Below are 23,132 nucleotides of genomic sequence, written 5' to 3'. Positions count from 1 at the left end.
AAATAACAGGGTTGACGATTTAATCTTAAAAGCAGCCATAAATCCCCTTGTGATAGAAAATGGCCAAAAAGATAAGGTGTGTGTGTGTGTTGTGCGTGTGTGTGTGTGTGTGTGAGTGTGTGTGTGTGTGTGTGTGTGTGTGTGTGTGTGTGTGTGTGTGTGTGTGTGTGTGTGTGTGTGTGTGTGTGTGTAAGTATACTTGTTCTCCTACATTATCAGGACCCCAATGTCCTAACAATTCACCCCAAATGTCCTGAAAAGGTCCTGAATTTGTTCAAATGTTATTTTAAGCTTAAGGGTTAAGTTTGTGGTTTTGGGGTTAAGGTTAGGGTTAGGGTTAGATTTACAGTTAGGGTTTTTGTGGTTAAGGTTAGGCTAAGGTTTAAGGTTAGGAGAAAAAAATATATTTCTGTTGGTCAAACATTTTTACACTCCAAAAAGTCCTGAAATTTCACAAAAACAAAGCTATGTATGTGAGAGAGATTGTGCGTGGCTGCGTGCATGTGTTTGTGCATGTGTGTGAAGTTCATCTGTTCAAGGCAGAAGTCTGCTGACATAAATTAAATGGAGTCTGGGGACCTCATCTTTCTCTGTCCTGCACTAATCCTCTCTGTGTTTGGAAATCTAAATCTGCAGGCTTTAAAACGTTAGATAAAGGCTTTACAGTATGTGTCCAATTGTAAACAAACGGTACACTAAAGGGGAAAAAAATTGTTCACACACACACAAAGAGAGAGAGGGAGAGAGATAAAGACTCATAGCAAGAAAGGGAGAGAGAGAAACAAGAGAGGGAGGACAGAACCGTTAGATAATCGCTTTTATTCTCAAATCTGACAATGCGCTTCCAGTTGCCGCCTGTCTCCAACCACCTGCCGAACCCATGTAGATGATGTGGAATTAATACGGATAGGGGAAAAACACTCCAGATTAATTCCCGAAAGTGAACGCGCTCTACCTACTCTGTAGGGACGGACCTGTGTTGCGGGGAAACGAGCAATTCCCACTGGGCACAGACGTCAATTCAAAGTATATTCCACGTGAAACAACGTTTATTCAACCAGTGTGTGCCCAGTGGGTTGTTTTTGGAACAAGACAAGAGCTCTCGGGGTAGCCTAAAGCTGGACAGACATCACTCCGACTGATAACTCTTATAATAGGTAGGCTACTGAGCTAAATGTTCCGTCTCCGATTTCGTTTCGTACTTTGTTTTCGCTCCCGGTCAGTTTTGAATAGGCCTACCATAGTTCGTAAAGTTGTCTGCGTGCAGCGGAGCGCACGTATGGCCGGTCAGTTTGAAGGATGTTGACGCGAAATAATTCGCCTACGATGGAAGTCAATTCACCAAAAAGTAAGAGAGGATAAAAGGAGTTATCAGCGACGGTAAGTAACGTTCTGTCTATGTGAAGTAATTATTTTGCCACGCATATATGCATTACATTTTTTGTTGTTGTTGCTATGAAGGCCAAATAGATGTTAAAAAACACACAAAAAACATTGTTTATATATATATATATATATATATATATATATATATATATATATATATATATATATATAGCCCTATAAATATATCTACAATGGATTTATTTCTACGTCATCATATTTATCCATATTCATATTATATTTCAGCCTCATATTTTATTCACACGTTTGTCAAATGGCTTACTGGCAGACTCAAGATGGCAGACATCTATCACATTTATCACATTTTAGCTCTCAAATGTAATCAGGCTAAAGTCTTTTGGGCGTTTGGAATTGATTTGGAACAAGACATGATAGGCAATGCATCCCAAATGGCAACCTATTCTCTACACAGTGCAAGGTATGGGGCTGATGGTCCAAAGTAATAGTACACTATAAAGGTTTCCATTCGGGAAGGGACCATGGTGTAGTGCAGTAGTCACAATAGATTCATAATGATAGCTTTTCCAACTGGCAGGGATATTCTTGGGCCAGGCCTATGCAATAACTGTGAAATTGGATGTCTGAAGACTAACATTTACCAGACAATTGTGAATAAATGTAAAGCCTATCATAGGCCTATATCAGTGTTGAGGACTAATGGATTAGTCTGATTACAAAAATGGTAACTGTAATCAGTTACATTAACAGCAAAAATATTGTAATCAGATTAAAGATACATTTGAAAAACTAGATGATTACTTCTTGGATTACTTTTAAATTCAGAAAGGATGTTAGCTAAATAAAATACATCATGACACCTTTCTGTTTTCTCAATGACATTCAATTCAAGCGTTGAAAAAAGGCATACATTTAAGTTGGTGCCACCTGAGCGAGTCTGACCACAAGTCATAAACCACTATGATGACACACCAAATGATGACCACCAATCAGAGACCACTATGATGACCACCAATCAGAGACCACTATGATGACACACCAAATGATGACCACCAATCAGAGACCAATATGATGACCACCAATCAGAGACCAATATGATGACACACCAAATGCGTTTGATAGATCATTTTTGTCTTCTTCTAATGCCTCTTAAGGGGAAAGTAATCCAAAAGTAACTGAAAGCAATCCAATTATGTTACTGAGTTTGGGTAAAATTACATTACTGACTACAATTTTGGACAGGTAACTACCGTAATTTCCGGACTATTAAGCGCACCTGAATATAAGCCGCACCCACTGAATTAAAAAATATATATTATTTTGAACATAAATAAGCCGCACATGTCTATAAGCCGCAGGTGCCTACCGGTACATTGAAACAAATTAACTTTACACAGGCTTTAACGAAACACGGCTTGTAACAAAATAAATAGGCTTTAACGAAACACGGCTTGTAACAAAAATAAATAGGCTTTATCGAAACACGGCTTGTAACAAAAAATAAAAAATGAGCAGTAAACAGTAGCCTACCAAGAAAGTAATTGGTCACTATCTTCCTCCTGTGCACTGAAACCACTGAACCACTGAACCACTCGGCGTTGAATAGCCTCAGAATTGCTTCATCCGATATTGGATCGTTTTCATTGTCGCTCTCGTCACTTTCATCCGGAGGCAAATCCCCCGCTGAGCCCTCTTCAACACGCTGCAGTCCAGCCTTTCGAAACCCGTTGATGATAGTGGATTTTTGGACAATGCTCCACGCTGTCAGGACCCACTGGCAGACTTGACCATAAGTTGCTTTTCGCATGCGGCCCGTTTTAGTGAAGGATTTCTCCCCACTTGTCATCCAAGCCTCCCGCTGAACACGGAGCGCCACCTTATATGCACGATTTACACTGATGTCGAGTGGCTGCAAATACTTTGTTGTGCCCCCAGGAATCAGGGTGACAAAATGACTACCGTAATCAGAATGATGGGAAGTTTGAGCGCGCTCGATTTAATCTAAACAGTAAACAAAAAAGTTGTTTGACCTTAACCCGTTCGGCAATTTCATTGGTCTAATGAAAGCTTCATGCCGCCAAAAAACTGAACACGTCACAGAATGTGTTTTTTTGGAGAAAAAAAAATATGTGAAAGCAGGAAAAATCCATATATTAGCCGCGTCATTGTTTAAGCCGCGAGGTTCAAAGCGTGGGAAAAAAGTTGCGGCTTATAGTCTGGAAATTACGGTAATAACTTTAACAGATTACAGTAACCTACCCAACCCTGGCCTATATACATAGGGTTGCACAATTTCAGGAAATGTAACTAATATTTCCAGGTTTTCCAGAAATCCTAGTTGGAGGATTGCAGATGTCCTGCTTATTCCTTCCTGATTCCGGGAGTCTTCCAACCAAGATTTCTGGAAAACTTGGGACTTTTGAAAAAGTTACCAGAATTTTGCAACATCTTTAAAGTGAAAGTCTTTTTAGAGAGCTAGTACACGTCTTCAGGTGTCAAGCTAAGTTATTCATCCAACAATCTTGGTTCCTGTCTTCCCAGGTCCGTGACCCTCTTCCTGACCACCTGACCATACACACACACACACCGTCCCAATGCCACCATGCCCATCATCAGCAACGCTAACCATGACTTCACCAACTACTCAGTCAGCAGTGACAACAGCAGCCTGGACCGCTTCTTCACAGAGATCCCAGAGACAGAGACAGTCAAGGGAGTGTACTATCAGCACGCCCAGCTGCTCCGCAATGACCCTGACAGGGCCTGGCCCTCTGTCGACCACACACTGCAGGTACTACTACTACTACTACAGCTACTACTACTACTACAGCTACTACAGCTACTACTACTACTACTACTACTGCTACTACTACTACTACTACTACTACTACTACTACTACTACAGCTACTACTACTACTACTACTACTACTACTACTACAGCTACTACTACTACTACTACTACAGCTACTACTACTACTACTACTACTACAGTTACTACTACTACTACTACTACTACTACTACTACTACTACTACTATTCCTACTACTACGACCACTACTGCTACTACTGCTGCTACTACCACCGCTGCTGCTACTACTACTACTGCTACTACTGCTGCTACTACTACCGCTGCTGCTACTACTACTACTACTACTACTACTACTACTACTATTCTTACTACTACTACCACTACTGCTACCACTGTTGCTACTACTACCGCTGCTACTACTACTACTACTACTACTACCACAGCTACTACTACTACCACTGCTACTACTACTACTTCTGCTTCTACTAATTCTACTACTAATACTACTACCACAACTGTTGCTACTACTACTGCTGCTACTACTACTACTACTACTGCTAATACTACTGCTGCTACTACTACTACTACTACTACTAATAATAATAGTAATATAACAAATAACAATGATATCAATAATAATAACAGTACTAATAATATTATAATATAATAATAATAACACTAATAATATTAATAATAGTAATAATATAATAATAATACAATAATAATATAATAATAATACAATAATAATAACACTATTAGAATAATAATACTAGTAAAATAATAATAATAATACTAGTAATAATTTAATAATAACAGTAATAATATAATAATAATAATAGTAATAATATAATATTAATATAATAATAATACAATAATAATATTATAATAATACAATAATAATACTAATATAATAATAATACTAATACTAATCATAGTAATAATATTAAAATAATAATAGTTATAATATAATAATATAATAATAATAATAGTAATAATACAATATAATAATAATAGTAATAATACAATATAATAATAATAGTAATATAATAATATAATAATATAACAATGATAATAATAATAATATAATAATAGTAATAATAATAATATCATAATAATATTATGATAATAGTATAATAATAATAGTAATAATATAGTCATAATAATATAATGATAATAATAATATAATAGTAATAATATAATAATAATATATGAATAATACTAGTAATAATATAATAATAATAATAATAATATTATAATAATAATAATACTATATATCAATAATAATAGTAATAATATAACAATAATAATAATATAATAATACTATAATAGTAATAATATAATAATAATAATAATAATATAATAATGTTATGATAATTATAATAATAATAATATAATAATAATAATATAATAATAATAATATAATAGTAATAATATAATAATAATAATATAATAGTAATAATATAATAATAATATTATAGTAATAATATAATAATAATAATATAATAATATATTGCATTTAGAAGATGCCTTTATCCTTTATCCAAAGCAATGAATGTAATAACATGTATTCGATAGTTATGAAGCTCATATTGAATAACTTAATCAATAAAACCTGATATATTTTCTATACTCTGTTACCCAGGCCTTGATCAACGTGGGGGGTAACCGCTACACGTTCCCCTGGACCACCCTGGAGCAGTTCCCTCTCACCCGGCTTGGGCGGCTGCGTCTCTGCTCCAGCCCCGAGGACATCGCCAGGCTCTGTGACGACTACGATGAGACCCAGAGGGAGTACTTTTTCGACCGGAGCCCCACAGCGTTCCGGGTCATCTTGAACTTCCTGGCGGCCGGGAAGCTCCGCCTCCTGCGGGAGCTGTGTGCCGTGTCACTGCACGATGAGCTGGACTACTGGGGGGTCGACCCCGCCTACATGGAACGCTGCTGCCGCCGCTATGTTGACACGCGTCGAGGAGGTACATTGTTTCTGTAAAGTTTATTTATTTAACGTTTATTTCACATTTATCTGACTTTTTTCAAGGGGAACCTGGTCAAGAAGAAGGCTCCATTTATTGGGACACTTATGTGAAATTGACTTTATAACTAAAGCTTGATTGTGATCTTGATTGTGATCTTGTTTGTGATTTTGATTGTAATCTTGATTGTGATCTTGATTGTGATTTTGATTGTGATTTTGATTGTGATCTTGATTGTGATCTTGATTGTGATCTTGATTGGGATTTTGATTGTGATTTTGATTGTGATCTTGATTGTGATCTTGACTGTGATTTTGATTGAGGTGGCGGAGCGTGAGCGTAAGGAGGAGGAGTGGAGACAGAGGAGGATGAAGCTACAGAGGCTCCCCCTGTTGGCTGAGACGGAGACGGGCTACCGCAGGCTGATGAGCAGGTAGAAACAGCAGGGTTAAACGCTAGGTACAGATCTTGGATCAGCTTCCCCTCCTCCAATCCTAACCTTAACCATTACTGGCGGAAATGCTAAACTGACCCAAGATCAGCAAGTACATGTATAACAGTGGTCACATGCTCTGTATAACAGTGGTCATATGCTCAAAGACTGACGAGGGACACAGAGGGCTTTCTTTCTCTTGTTGTTTGTTCAGGAGACAAACTGAGAAGACGTGCACTAAGCACTGATCTCGCGAGCACGATCCCAATAGCTGTGTCCTTCCTTCAGGTTACAGTAGTTATATTCATAACTTTACGTTATGTCTTCATGAATTTGTAAGACAACAGGATCTGTAAACAAGATCTCCAACAAAAGGGGGAAAAAAAACAGATTTTTGTAACTCTCTTCCACAGGCTCAGAGAGGTGGTGGAGAACCCCCACTCTGGCTTGGCAGGGAAGATGTTTGCCTGCTTCTCTGTGATCATGGTAGCTGTGACAGTCATCAGCCTCTGTATCAGCACCATGCCTGATCTACGCCAAGAGGAGAGCAAGGTGAGTGGAACATAACCGCTGAGCTAAAGCCTATTGGTTAGCTTGTGGAGCTAATACAAGTTTTCCTGGTGCAAGAAACCTACTAAAATATGCAATGTCCTTCTTTCAACCCCATCAATAGTTAAACCAACCTTTGTTGGAAAAAAAAGGTACATTTCTCGGCAACTTTAGTTTGTTTCAGTCTCCATGTCTTTTCCCCATATCTAAATGCTATTACAACCACTCTCTCCATCTTCATCTTAATCATTTCTCTCTCTCTCTCTCTCTCTCTTTCTCTCTCTCTCTCTCTCTCCCCCCTCCCTCTCCTCTCCCTCTCTGCCCTCTCTCCCCTCTCCGTCTCCAGGGCGAGTGTTCCCAGAAGTGTCTTCACATGTTTGTTGTGGAGACAGTGTGCGTAGCTTGGTTCACCTTGGAGTTCGTGCTGCGGTTCCTCCATGCTCGCTCCAAACTAGAATTTGCCCGTGGGCCCCTGAACATCATTGATGCTGTGGCCATTCTACCCTACTATATTTCTCTGGTGGTGGTTGAAAACAACATGACTCTGGAGGATGGTAGCGCAGGGGCAGGTGGAACAACCATATTCATTATCAGATTTTTTGGTGAACAATTGTTTTGTATGAAGTCACTTTATTAATACACTCAATGAGAATTATAGTAGGAGAATCTGGACAACTGTGCTGTAATGGGGTTAGCTATAGCTAGCTAGGTTAGTGTGGCACAACAGTGTTATAATGGGGTTAGCTATAGCTAGCTAGGTTAGTGTGGCACAACAGTGTTATAATGGGGTTAGCTATAGCTAGCTAGGTTAGTGTGGCACAACAGTGTTGTAATGGGGTTAGCTATAGCTAGGGTAATGTAGCACAACAGTGTTATAATGGGGTTAGCTATAGCTAGGTTAGTGTGTCACAACAGTGTTATAATGGGGTTAGCTATAGCTAGCTAGGTTAGTGTGGCACAACAGTGTTATAATGGGGTTAGCTATAGCTAGGCTAGTGTGGCACAACTGTGCTATAATGGGGTTAGCTATAGCTAGCTAGGTTAGTGTGGCACAATGGTGTTATAATGGGGTTAGCTATAGCTAGGCTAGGTTAGTATGGCACAACAGTGGTATAATGGGGTTAGCTATATCTAAGTTAGTGTAGCACAACAGTGTTATGATGGGGTTAACTATATCTAAGTTAATGTGGCACAAATCTGTCCTGGAGAAGGTGATCAGTAGAATCAGGTGTGTTAGATCCTGTAGGAGGGGATCTGTCCAGGAGAAGGTGATCAGTAGGATCAGGTGTGTTAGATCCTGTAGGAGGGGATCTGTCCAGGAGAAGGTGATCAGTAGAATCAGGTGTGTTAGATCCTGTAGGAAGGAATCTGTCCAGGAGAAGGTGATCAGTAGAATCAGGTGTGTTAGATCCTGTAGGAGGGGATCTGTCCAGGAGAAGGTGATAAGTAGAATCAGGTGTGTTAGATCCTGTAGGAAGGGATCTGCCCAGGAGAAGGTGATCAGTAGAATCAGGTGTGTTAGATCCTGTAGCAGGGGATCTGTCCAGGAGAAGGTGATCAGTAGAATCAGGTGTTTAGATCCTGTAGGAAGGGATCTGTCCAGGAGAAGGTAATCAGTAGAATCAGGTGTGTTAGATCCTGTAGGAGGGGATCTGTCCAGGAGAAGGTGATCAATATAATCAGGTGTTTAGATCCTGTAGGAGGGGATCTGTGTCCAGGAGAAGGTGATCAGTAGAATCAGGTGTTTAGATCCTGTAGGAGGGGATCTGTCCAAGAGAAGGTGCTCAGTAGAATCAGGTGTGTTAGATCCTGTAGGAGGGGATCTGTCCAGGAGAAGGTGATCAGTAGAATCAGGTGTTTAGATCCTGTAGGAGGGGATCTGTCCAGGAGAAGGTAATCAGTAGAATCAGGTGTGTTAGATCCTGTAGGAAGGGATCTGTCCAGGAGAAGGTAATCAGTAGAATCAGGTGTTTAGATCCTGTAGGAAGGGATCTGTCCAGGAGAAGGTGATCAGTAGAATCAGGTGTGTTAGATCCTGTAGGAGGGGATCTGTCCAGGAGAAGGTAATCAGTAGAATCAGGTGTGTTAGATCCTGTAGGAGGGGATCTGTCCAGGAGAAGGTGATCCATAGAATCAGGTGTGTTAGATCCTGTAGGAGGGGATCTGTCCAGGAGAAGGTGATCAGTAGAATCAGGTGTTCAGATCCTGTAGGAGGGGATCTGTCCAGGAGAAGGTGATCAGTAGAATCAGGTGTTCAGATCCTGTAGGAGGGGATCTGTCCAGGAGAAGGTGATCAGTAGAATCAGGTGTGTTAGATCCTGTAGGAGGGGATCTGTCCAGGAGAAGGTGCTCAGTATAATCAGGTGTTTAGATCCTGTAGGAGGGGATCTGTCCAAGAGAAGGTGCTCAGTAGAATCAGGTGTGTTAGATCCTGTAGGAGGGGATCTGTCCAGGAGAAGGTGATCAGTAGAATCAGGTGTTTAGATCCTGTAGGAGGGGATCTGTCCAGGAGAAGGTAATCAGTAGAATCAGGTGTGTTAGATCCTGTAGGAAGGGATCTGTCCAGGAGAAGGTAATCAGTAGAATCAGGTGTTTAGATCCTGTAGGAAGGGATCTGTCCAGGAGAAGGTGATCAGTAGAATCAGGTGTGTTAGATCCTGTAGGAGGGGATCGGTCCAGGAGAAGGTAATCAGTAGAATCAGGTGTGTTAGATCCTGTAGGAGGGGATCTGTCCAGGAGAAGGTGATCCATAGAATCAGGTGTGTTAGATCCTGTAGGAGGGGATCTGTCCAGGAGAAGGTGATCAGTAGAATCAGGTGTTCAGATCCTGTAGGAGGGGATCTGTCCAGGAGAAGGTGATCAGTAGAATCAGGTGTGTTAGATCCTGTAGGAGGGGATCTGTCCAGGACCAGGACCTGAGCCCAGGACCAGGACCTGAGCCCTAGGACCATGCCTCAGGACTACCTGGTATGATGACTCCTTGCTGTCCCCAGTCCACCTGGCCGTGCTGCTGCTCCAGTTTCAACTGTTCTGCCTGCGGCTATGGTACCCTGACCTGTTCACCGGACGTGCTTGTTGCACCCTCGACAACTACTATGATTATTATTATTTGACCATGCTGGTCATTTATGAACATTTTAACATTTTAACATCTTGACCATGTTCTGTTATAATATCCACTCTGCACAGCCAGAAGAGGACTGGCCACCCCTCATAGCCTGGTTCCTCTCTAGGTTTCTTCCTAGGTTTTTGGCCTTTCTAGGGAGTTTTTCCTAGGGAGTTTTTCCTAGCCACCGTGCTTCTTTCACATGCTTTGCTTGCTGTTTGGGGTTTTAGGCTGGGTTTCTGTACAGCACTTTGAGATATCAGCTGATGTACGAAGGGCTATATAAAAATACATTTGATTGATTGATTGATTGATTGATTGATTAAGTATAATCAGGTGTTTAGATCCTGTAGGAGGGGATCTGTCCAGGAGAAGGTGATCAGTAGAATAAGGTGTGTTAGTTCCTGTAGGAAGGGATCTGTCCAGGAGAAGGTGATCAGTAGAATCAGGTGTTCAGATCCTGTAGGAGGGGATCTGTCCAGAAGAAGGTGATCAGTAGAATCAGGTGTGTTAGATCCTGTAGGAGGGGATCTGTCCAGGAGAAGGTAATCAGTAGAATCAGGTGTTCAGATCCTGTAGGAGGGGATCTGTCCAGGAGAAGGTGCTCAGTAGAATCAGGTGTGTTAGATCCTGTAGGAGGGGATCTGTCCAGGAGAAGGTGATCAGTAGAATCAGGTGTTTAGATCCTGTAGGAGGGGATCTGTCCAGGAGAAGGTGATCAGTAGAATCAGGTGTTTAGATCCTGTAGGAGGGGATCTGTCCAGGAGAAGGTGATCAGTAGAATCAGGTGTGTTAGATCCTGTAGGAGGGGATCTGTCCAGGAGAAGGTGATCAGTAGAATCAGGTGTTTAGATCCTGTAGGAGGGGATCTGTCCAGGAGAAGGTAATCAGTAGAATCAGGTGTGTTAGATCCTGTAGGAGGGGATCTGTCCAGGAGAAGGATTGCCAAGCTCTGAAATAGAAACTACTGTATATTGCATGAAATATTCAACCTATTTCTGGATATTAACAACCTACCATATTAAGCAACATTGTGTACTTTCACCTCTGTTCCCCAGGTAGGGGGTACCTGGACAAGCTGGGTCTGGTCCTGCGTCTGATGCGTGCATTGCGTATCCTGTATGTGATGCGGCTGGCGCGCCACTCCCTGGGCCTCCAGACCCTGGGCCTGACCATGCAGCGCAGCACCCAAGAGTTCAGCCTCCTCCTGCTCTTCATCACCGTCGGCATGGCCCTCTTCTCTCCCATGGTGCACCTGGCCGAAAGCGAGCTGGCGCCCAACGCTGCCACCGCGCCCCAGCACAGCTTCAGCAGCATCCCAGCTTCCTATTGGTGGGCCATCATCTCCATGACGACCGTGGGCTACGGGGACATGGTACCGAGGAGCATCCCGGGTCAGGTGGTAGCGCTGAGCAGCATCCTGAGTGGAATTCTCATCATGGCGTTTCCTGCTACTTCCATCTTCCACATGTTCTCCAGGAGCTACCAGGAGCTGAAGCTGGAGCACGAGAGGCTGTGGAAGGAGGAGACGGGGGCCGCTCTGGCCGCTGACAACCTGGAGACCAGGAGGGAAAGGGAGGTGGAGAGGGAGGCGGAAGTAGAGATGAAGGCGGAAGCTGACGCGGAAACGGACAGCTACTGGCTCAGACGCCGAGACTTTGTGGAGTCTCTGTGCCAGTCCCTTGGAGGAGGGAACAGAGGGATGACAGAGGGACAGCAGGTTTTGCTCCCGGCTGGGGGGAACAGAGGGATGACAGAGGGACAGCAGGCTATGCTCCCGGCTGGGGGGAACAGAGGGATGACAGAGGGGCAGCAGGCTATGCTCCCGGCTGGGGGGAACAGAGGGATGACAGAGGGACAGCAGGCTATGCTCCCGGCTGGGGGGAACAGAGGGATGACAGCGGGACAGCAGGCTATGCTCCCGGCTTGGGGGGAACAGAGGGATGACAGAGGGACAGCAGGCTATGCTCCCGGCTGGGGGGAACAGAGGGATGACAGAGGGGCAGCAGGCTATGCTCCCGGCTGGGGGGAACAGAGGGATGACAGAGGGGCAGCAGGCTATGCTCCCGGCTGGGGGGAACAGAGGGATGATGGGAGGGATGACAGAGGGGCCGCAGGCTATGCTCCCGGCTGGGGGGAACAGAGGGATGATGGGAGGGATGACAGAGGGGCAGCAGGCTATGCTCCCGGCTGGGGGTAACAGAGGGATGACAGAGGGGCAGCAGGCTATGCTCCAGGCTGGGGGGAACAGAGGGATGATGGGAGGGATGACAGAGAGGCCGCAGGCTATGCTCCCGGCTGGGGGGAACAGAGGAAGATGGGAGGGATGACAGAGGGGCAGCAGGCTATGCTCCCGGCTGCAGCATTCTGATCTGAAGAAGGATACCAGACCTGATGCTAACTCCTACACTGTAAAAAGTGGGATGACACTGTTGTTCGTCTGAATTGCTTTTTCTGATTGGTATAATAGAAAATTGTTCTATGCTATTTGTCTGAAATCAAATAACACATTTAAGAAATCAGTTTTCTTCTTTTTTCATCGCTGCAACTCCCCAACGGGCTCAGGAGAGGCAAAGGTGGAGTCATTATTCCTCCGAAACATGACCCGCCAAACCACACTTCTTAACACCCGCCCGCTTAACCCAGAAGCCAGCCGCACCAATGTGTTAGAGGAAACACTGTTCAAATGGCATCCGGGGTCAGCCTGCAGGCACACCACAAGGAATCGCTAGAGCGCGATGAGCCAAGTAAATCCCCACCGGCCAAACTTTCCCCTAACCCAGACGACACTGGGCCAATTGTGCGCTGTCCCATGGGACTCCTGGCCACGGCTGGTTGCGGCACAGCCCGGGAATGAACCCAGGTCTGTAGTAATGCCTCTAGCACTGCGATGCAGTACCTTAGACCACTGCGCCACTCGGCCTGTGATTTTTATAATTGAATGAAATCGATATTCGCATTGCATAGCGGTGGGTGCAATGTAGCAGTGACAGCCTATCAGAAGAGTTGTAGCCGTAGCCTAATGGGGGCGTGGTTTTCAGTTTGTTAATTTTTGCCACCTGTGAGTGTGAATGTCATTCTAGGTAATGTGTTCTGTTTTTTTTAACGTTTATATGTTCACTGCCGTTACTGATGCTGAAATGATATCTGCATAAGTACTGTGATACTAAAGAGCCTGGAAATGTTCCCATTGACGAGATGGTCACCATTTGGTTACGATATTGTAACCAGTAAATGTGAAAGTCTTATATAAAGAAAGTCATTATTTCATGTTATGGAACCAACTTAATATCTTGAATAGCCCTTTACATTCGTACCTGTATATGGATTAAAAATGGCAGATTCGGAAACTGATAAGCGCCTATATTGGAATGCAGTGGCTGTACAGTAACATGCTATACATGACGTCAGAGCTCAGGGTCTCTGCTGAACAGATCTGTTTTTGACTGACAGCCGCACACGACAAGAAGTGGCCCCCATCCCTCCCACTAATTGGGCAACTTTTCCCATTTTTTGTTGTCTGAGTGAAGGGAAATGTTGTAAATTACGAGGACTCAATATATTTTTTAAGATTAGCCGTTGAGGATTAGAATAAGTACCGCTTTGCTGTCATTCAAGAAAGCCAAACAACCGTGAGTCAAAATGTGTACTTCACATTTCCATATCATAGAACTCATGTCATATACAGTTGTCAACGGTTATGATCACTATGTTAGATGTACAGTTACCAGATGACATGGCGTTATACCCTGGGTTTTCCTGAACAGAATGAGCCTGTTTGTTGTATTGTGAAGATTTGCCATGGACCACGCATCTGAATGCACATCTGAATCCATTCTATGTCACCAAAATGACGATCTGCTTCTCTGAACTGCCTACTGAAAGCCTAATACTGGAAGATCGTATTTTAGAATTTAGCTAGTCATGTTGGCAATAGAACAAGCGTTTGACATTATGCCCACCTGACCCAGATTCCAAATATAATGAACCGTTTTGTGATTGCGTAAACAACAACAGTAATTGTGTAAAGGCAATGATGCAGGGCTGTGTTCCAAAGAAAACTACAACAAGTTTGCTTGCTCTACTTCCTCAACGGCACAGCTAGGAGACCTAAAAAAAAGCACTTTATAGAAAACTCTTCTTTGACTCATAAAAGTCCATTGAAATGACTTAGGAACTGTGTCCACTTTGGAGAGGTGTGTGGTCACTTGGAAACACCAGTTTAGACCTCTCACTCAAACCCTTGTCATTTTTTGTCTTATGTTGCACCTACCCACATTTTTCCAAGAATATTCTTATCATCATGTTACTGAATGTATCCAGAGTATTTTCTGATTTCGTTGTCCACACATGCTGTGAAAAGTACAGTAAATGTAAAATGCACATAAAATGCAGTGTAATGTTTGGATTCAGTCTTGTGTCAGGTGAACTGTTGTGTCCCCACCTTTAGTCTAATCATTTCCCCATAATCTCCACTGTTCCCTTTTAATGTCTACCGTGAGTTTCCCTGTTTCTTCTGTGAGAACCATTTCAATTTAGCGCTATCCATATAGGAAAATTCCCAGGAGTGTAAAGGGGTTAAAAGGAAATGTATTTACTTGAATGTAACCCAATTGAATACATTTGAAAAATCTACTTGGTACAACATGAAAAATGGGTTTTATATATATATATATATATATATATATATATATATATATATATATATATATATATATATATATATATATATATATTACTGGGTTTTTTATCTCCTTGGTGCAATTTTCACAAGTATGTGGTACATTTTCACAACTCTTACATGTTGACCACACTGCTCGCGTCACAAAATAAATGTACACATACATGTTCTCAATCATTGCACCCACACTGCTCGCACATGCCAATGAGCGTCAGCGTAGCCAGGCGTAAAAATGTAACTTGGTTCTATTTGTGACGCTTAATGCACTGCAAGTCCTGCCTCTCCCATCTCCTCATTGTATTTTAGGAGCATATACCCACGTGGGTGATTGAAAGATGAACTGACGTCCATACTCCAGTCCTGTTGGTTGTGGTAATGCACCTTAGAGTTGGTTGCCAACCGCCATATGAAGTTAGAAGAAGAAGAAGAAGCCTGAGAGAGGAGAGATTACTAGAAACAAACTCAGTTGACCATTTTATCTGTGGATTAATTGTCGGAGTAGAGGACCTTGTGCATTTCAGGTAAAATAACAACCCAACGATTATATCCCAGGATAAATTAGCTAGCAACAGCAAGCTAGCTAGCTAAATTGCCATAAATGTTTAATGCTTTTCGACCTGTCCCCAAATTAATATAATTGGTTCAGAGTTCGTTTTGACATTTCAACCTGCATGTCCTGATCTCGTCTGGTGTGAGGGGACAAAATAAACGCTCTGGTCAGCATGTTAGTACAAAACTCAAAACAGATCATCAAAAAGACAAATCATACAGTCACTTTTTTTCACTGAACTTAATCAGTGTTTTCTAGAAATACATGTTTCATATTGCAATACATGCTCGTATAAAGTAATTGTCTTTTACAATGCAATGCTCACATTACTTTTGATATGGTTCCCTCCTCTTTTGTTAAAAGACATTTTACTATTACTTCATCCGACTGCTCTTAATTGATGATCACAAATGTTTGGTAAACCTACAATATAGATTTAACATGTCAACCGTTTTGTCTACTACAGATTATGAGAACTACATAATGAAAATGTATGTCTGTAGAAACTTAAAAAGTACAATATTTACTTGAATGTACTACTATGACGATGATTATTATGATTTTACTTCACAGTAAATTAAAAAGAAATCTGATATACTGTATGTAACAAATAAAATCTAAGTTTATTGGTTGTGTACACAGATTAGCAGATGTTACAGCAGGTGCAGCGAAATGTCTAGCTCCTACACTGCAGTAATACAATATCCATACAATACCAATACGCAAATAATCCAGAAAGTCCAAAACAAGAAAGAAATGCATCCCCTGTACAGTAAATGTGTATACAAAATGGGGTTCACACTGCTTTTCTGAACTTGCATTGGCCAATACAGTACTGTAATACTGTAATATACGCCATTTACACAGTAGACACAGGCCACACATTCTGGTATGTGACCCCAGTGGGAATTGAACCCACGGACTAGCTAAATACCTGCTATGTCCGCTTCGAGGATAGCAACACTGAACCATGCATGAGAGCACCAGCGATTCCGGACGACTGTGTGAGCACGCTCTCTGTAGTCGATGTGAGTAAGACGTTTAAACAGGTTAACATTCAGATGGATTAACAGGACGTGTAGTCAAAGCATGCGCTGACCAGCTGGCAAGTGTCTTCACTGATATTTTCAACCTCTCCCTGACCCAGGCTATAATACCTACAGTACATGTTTCAAGCAGACCACCATAGTCTTTGTGCCCAAGAATGCCAAAGGTAACCTGTCTAAATGACTATCGCCCCTTAGCACTCACATCTGTAGACATGAAATGCTTTGAAAGGCTGGTCATGGCTCACATCCACATCCCGTACACCCTGGACCCACTCCAATTTGCATACCGCCCTAACAGATCCACAGATGATGTAATCTCTATTGCACTCCACACTGCCCTTTCCCACCTGGACAAAAGGAACACCTACATGAGAATGCTGTTCATTGACTACAGCTCAGCGTTGAACACCATAGTGCACTCCAAGCTCATCACTAAGCTAAGGACCCTGGGACTGAACACCTCACTCTGCAACTGGTTCCTGGACTTCCTGATGGGCCGGGTAAGGGTAGGGAACAACACATCTCTGCGCTGATCCTCAACACTGGGGCCCCTCAGGGGTGCGTGCTTAGTCCCCTCCTGCACTTTCTGTTCACCCACGACTGCGTGGCCACACATGACTCTAACACCATCATTAAGTTTGCAGATGACACAACGGTGGTAGGCCTGATCACTGACGATGATGAGACAGCCTACAGGGAAGAGGTCATAGACCTGGCAGTGGTGCCAGGACAACAACCTCTCCCTCAATGTCAGCAAGACGAAAGAGCTGATTGTAGACGACAAGAAACTGAGGGCAGAGCACATCCCCATCCACATCGACAGGGCTGGAGTGGATCAGGTCGAGAACTTCAAGTTCCTTGCTTTCCACATTATTATGGTCCACACACACTTCCCCCTCAGGAGGCTAGAAAGATTGGCATAGGCCCTCAAATCCTCAAAAAGTTCTACAGCTACACCATTGAGAGCACCTTGACTGGCTGCATCACCGCCAGGTATGACAACTGCATGGCATTCGACTGCAAGGCACTACAGAGGGTAGTGCGTACGGCCCAATACATCACTGGGGCCGAGCTCCCTGCCATCCAGGACCTCTATACCAGGCGGTGTCAGAAGAAGGCCCTTAAAATTGTTAAAGACTCCAGCCACCCAAGTCATAGACTGTTGTCTTTGCTACCGCATGGCAACCGGTACCATTGCACCAAGTCTGGAAGCGATCCTGAACAACTTCTAGCCCCAAGCCATAAGACTGATAAACAGTTTGTCCAGGTAGCTATTGTTTAACTATTAATCTATCTGCATTGACCCTTTTTGCACTAAGTCTGTTGACTCATCACATATGCTGGTGTTACTGTTTATTATCTCTCCTGTTGCCTAGTCACTTTACCCCTACCTATATGCACACTACCCGTTCAAATGTCTGGGGTCACTTAGAAATGTCCTTGTTTTTGAAAGAAAAACACATTTTTTGTCCATTAAAATAACATCAAATTGATCAGAAACACAGTTTGATCTACATAGGCGTACAGAGGCCCATTATCAGCAACCATCACTCCTGTGTTCCAATGGAACGTTGTGTTAGCTAATCCAAGTTTAGCATTTTAAAAGGCTAATTGATCATTAGAAAACCCTTTTGCAATTATGTTAGCACAGCTGAAAACTGTTGTTCTGATTAAAGAAGCAATAAAACTGGCATTCTTTAGACTAGTTGAGTATCTGGCGCATCAGCATTTGTGGGTTCGATTACAGGCTCAAAATGGCCAGAAACAAAGACCTTTCTTCTGAAACTCGTCAGTCTATTATTGTTCTGAGAAATGAAGGCTATTCCATGCGAGAAATTGCCAAGAAACTGAAGATCTCGTACAATGCTGTGTACTACTCCCTTCACAGAACAGCGCAAACTGTCTCTAACCAGAATAGAAAGAGGAGTGGGAGGGCCCGGTGCACAACTGAGCAAGAGGACAAGTGCATTAGAGTGTCTAGTTTGAGAAGCAGATGCATCACAAGTCCTCAACTGGCAGCTTCATTAAATAGTACATTACATTATTACATTTAAGTCATTTAGCAGACGCTCTTATCTAGAGCGACTTACAAAATGGTGCATTCACCTTATGATATCCAGTGGAACAACCACTTTACAATAGTGCATCTAAATCTTTTAAGGGGGGGGGGTTAGAAGGATTACTTTATCCTATCCTAGGTATTCCTTAAAGAGGTGGGGTTTCAGGTGTCTCCGGAAGGTGGTGATTGACTCCGCTGTCCTGGCGTCGTGAGGGAGCTTGTTCCACCATTGGGGTGCCAGAGCAGCGAACAGTTTTGACTGGGCTGAGCGGGAACTGTGCTTCCTCAGAGGTAGGGGGGCCAGCAGGCCAGTGGTGGATGAACGCAGTGCCCTTGTTTGGGTGTAGGGCCTGATCAGAGCCTGAAGGTATGGAGGTGCCGTTCCCTTCACAGCTCCGTAGGCAATCACCATGGTCTTGTAGCGGATGCGAGCTTCAACTGGAAGCCAATGGAGAGAGCGGAGGAGCGGGGTGACGTGAGAGAACTTGGGAAGGTTGAACACCAGACGGGCTGCGGCGTTCTGGATGAGTTGTAGGGGTTTAATGGCACAGGCAGGGAGCCCAGCCAACAGCTAGTTGCAGTAATCCAGACGGGAGATGACAAGTGCCTGGATTAGGACCTGCGCCGCTTCCTGTGTGAGGCAGGGTCGTACTCTGCGAATGTTGTAGAGCATGAACCTCCAGGATCGGGTCACCGCCTTGATGTTAGTGGAGAACGACAGGGTGTTGTCCAGGATCACGCCAAGGTTCTTAGCACTCTGGGAGGAGGACACAAGGGAGTTGTCAACCGTGATGGCGAGATCATGGAACGGGCAGTCCTTCCCCGGGAGGAAGAGCAGCTCCGTCTTGCCGAGGTTCAGCTTCAGCTGGTGATCCGTCATCCACACTGATATGTCTGACAGACATGCAGAGATGCGATTCGCCGCCTGGTTATCAGAAGGGGGAAAGGAGAAGATTAATTGTGTGTCGTCTGCATAGCAATGATAGGAGAGACCATGTGAGGATATGACAGAGCCAAGTGACTTGGTGTATAGCGAGAATAGGAGAGGGCCTAGAACAGAGCCCTGGGGGACACCAGTGGTGAGAGCGCATGGTGCGGAGACAGATTCTCGCCACGCCACCTGGTAGGAGCGACCTGTCAGGTAGGACACAATCCAAGCGTGGGCCGCGCCGGAGATGCCCAACTCGGAGAGGGTGGAGAGGAGGATCTGATGGTTCACAGTATCAAAGGCAGCAGATAGGTCTAGAAGGATGAGAGCAGAGGAGAGAGAGTTAGCTTTAGCAGTGCGGAGAGCCTCCGTGACACAGAGAAGAGCAGTCTCAGTTGAATGCCCAGTCTTGAAACCTGACTGATTAGGATCAAGAAGGTCATTCTGAGAGAGATAGCAGGAGAGCTGGCCAAGGACGGCACGTTCAAGAGTTTTGGAGAGAAAAGAAAGAAGGGATACTGGTCTGTAGTTGTTGACATCGGAGGGATCGAGTGTAGGTTTTTTTCAGAAGGGGTGCAACTCTCGCTCTCTTGAAGACGGAAGGGACGTAGCCAGCGGTCAAGGATGAGTTGATGAGCGAGGTGAGGAAGGGGAGAAGGTCTCCGGAAATGGTCTGGAGAAGAGAGGAGGGGATAGGGTCAAGTGGGCAGGTTGTTGGGCGGCCGGCCGTCACAAGACGCGAGATTTCATCTGGAGAGAGAGGGGAGAAAGAGGTCAAAGCACAGGGTAGGGCAGTGTGAGCAGGACCAGCGGTGTCGTTTGACTTAGCAAACGAGGATCGGATATCGTCAACCTTCTTTTCAAAATGGTTGACGAAGTCATCCGCAGAGAGGGAGGGGGGGGGAGGGGGAGGAGGATTCAGGAGGGAGGAGAAGGTAGCAAAGAGCTTCCTAGGGTTAGAGGCAGATGCTTGGAATTTAGAGTGGTAGAAAGTGGCTTTAGCAGCAGAGACAGAAGAGGAGAATGTAGAGAGGAGTGAGTGAAAGGATGCCAGGTCCGCAGGGGAGGCGAGTTTTCCTCCATTTCCGCTCGGCTGCCCGGAGCCTTGTTCTGTGAGCTCGTAGTGAGTCGTCGAGCCACGGAGCAGGAGGGGAGGACCGAGCCGGCCTGGAGGATAGGGGACAGAGAAAATCAAAGGATGCAGAAAGGGAGGAGAGGAGGGTTAAGGAGGCAGAATCAGGAGATAGGTTGGAGAAGGTTTGAGCAGAGGGAAGAGATGATAGGATGGAAGAGGAGAGAGTAGTGGGAGAGAGAGAGCGAAGGTTGGGACGGCGCAATACCATCCGAGTAGGGGCAGAGTGAGAAGTGTTGGATGAGAGCAAGAGGGAAAAGGATACAAGGTAGTGGTCGGAGATTTGGAGGGGAGTTGCAATGAGATTAGTGGAAGAACAGCATCTAGTAAAGATGAGGTCAAGCGTATTGCCTGCCTTGTGAGTAGGGGGGGAAGGTGAGAGGGTGAGGTCAAAAGAGGAGAGGAGTGGAAAGAAGGAGGCAGAGAGGAATGAGTCAAAGGTAGACGTGGGGAGGTTAAAGTCACCCAGAACTGTGAGAGGTGAGCCATCCTCAGGAAAGGAACTTATCAAGGCGTCAAGCTCATTGATGAACTCTCCAAGGGAACCTGGAGGGCGATAAATGATAAGGATGTTAAGCTTGAAAGGGCTGGTAACTGTGACAGCATGGAATTCAAATGAGGAGATAGACAGATGGGTCAGGGGAGAAAGAGAGAATGTCCACTTGGGAGAGATGAGGATTCCAGTGCCACCACCCCGCTGGCTCGATGCTCTAGGGGTATGCGAGAACACGTGGGCAGACGAAGAGAGAGCAGTAGGAGTAGCAGTGTTATCTGTGGTAATCCATGTTTCCGTCAGCGCCAGGAAGTCTAGGGACTGGAGGGTAGCATAGGCTGAGATGAACTCAGCCTTGTTGGCTGCAGACCGGCAGTTCCAGAGGCTGCCGGAGACCTGGAACTCCACGTGGGTCGTGCGCGCTGGGACCACCAGGTTAGAGTGGCAGCGGCCACGCGGTGTGAAGCGTTTGTATGGCCTGTGCAGAGAGGAGAGAACAGGGATAGACAGACACATAGTTGACAAGCTACAGAAGTGTTGTTTCTTGTATTATTGTCTCCTGTGTCTTTAGAGAACTGTTTCACTTTGATATCCTTTTTCTTCTGTCCTGATTTTCTCTTTCTTTTCTTCTGTTAACTAGATATTCTTTGTTGTTCTTCGTTAGCTAGCTAGCTTCTTCCAAAAGAGTCCCTAGCAACTGCTTAGCAACTGGTAAACAATTCAGCTTGCTAAGATAACTACAATTTTATGAAAAATAGTTATCTTCTTTGTTTGTTGCTTGTTTTTTCTCCTATTCAGTCTTGCAGTTTTCTTTTGCTTTTTTCCGATGTACTTCACTCTAAAAACCATGTAAATTTCAATATTTGTAGGAGCTCATTTTTCAGCTGCTGCTGCTCAAATTGGAGTTCCGGAACAGAAATAAAAAAAAAATAATAATAAAAAAATAATAATAATAAAAATAAAAAATAAAGAAATAGTACCCGCAAAACACCAGTCTCAACGTCAACAGTGAAGAGGCGACTCCAGGATGCTGGCCTTCTAGGCAGAGTTGCAAAGAAAAAGCCATATCTCAGACTGGCCAATAAAAAGAAAAGATTAAGATGGGCAAAAGAAAACAGACACTAGACAGAGGAACTCTGCCTGGAAGGCCAGCATCCCGGAGTCGCCTCTCCATTGTTGATGTCAGTAAGTATTTCACTGTTAGTCTACACCTGTTCTTTACAAAGCATGTTACAAATAACATTTGATTTGAACTCTGTTGTTGCTAGTGCCATGTTCTTACTAACTGAGCCACGTATAGGACCAGTACAATACATAAGTACAATACAATACTGTAAAATACAAAACACAATTACAATACAGATGGAAGATGTATGATTGTGTCATGAAATGTGGTTAAAAGTCATGGAGAAGTCATGGAAAATGTGTATGAACCCTTAACAATGATTCATCAGAGGTCTCTACAGCACAATGTAATTTGTGTAGTTCGGTGAACATAGTCTAATGGACCGACTTGGAAAAAGACAGCTGCTGCACTTCTTTCATCCCAAGTCAAGCAGTGAACAAACCTGTATTTCAAGTTGTAACCTATTTCTTTAAACACTCAACTTCCCTTTCCTCTTTCGTTAACCTGAATAAATAACATAAATACAAGCTACAGTTGGTGTTTTTTCTCCTTTGGTGCTATTTCACAAGTATGTGGCGAATTTGAAAACCTTTTAGTACAAAACTCCAAAATAGTAACACTTGTACAGATGTAGGATCTTAATTTGATCACTTTTATTGCTATGAATTTTCCTGCACAGCAGGAAATGCAAAAGGCTTCTAAAGTTTGTAATTTTCACTTTTAAAGGTCAAACTTGATTTGCCCTGACAAAAACATTGATCAACCCCTACAAAAATACACATGAATTATAATTCTGTCACGTCCTGACCAGCAGATGGAGCTGTTGTAGTAGTTTTGGGGTTGGTCTTGTGACTCCTGATCAGGAACAGCTGGGGATCGTT

The 23,132-nt window shown here is 43.7% G+C and overlaps 1 pseudogene; it reads left to right on the top strand.

Annotated features, from left to right (window-relative positions):
• Positions 1-809: 809 nt before the first annotated feature.
• Positions 810-14,645, top strand: LOC106562776 (potassium voltage-gated channel subfamily G member 4-like; annotated as a pseudogene).
• Positions 14,646-23,132: the final 8,487 nt, after the last annotated feature.

Source organism: Salmo salar, unplaced genomic scaffold (assembly GCF_905237065.1).
Source record: "Salmo salar unplaced genomic scaffold, Ssal_v3.1, whole genome shotgun sequence".
Taxonomy (NCBI): Eukaryota; Metazoa; Chordata; class Actinopteri; order Salmoniformes; family Salmonidae; genus Salmo; species Salmo salar.
Note: the sequence above shows the minus strand (reverse complement) of the source record. Positions and strands in the feature narration are given on the sequence as shown.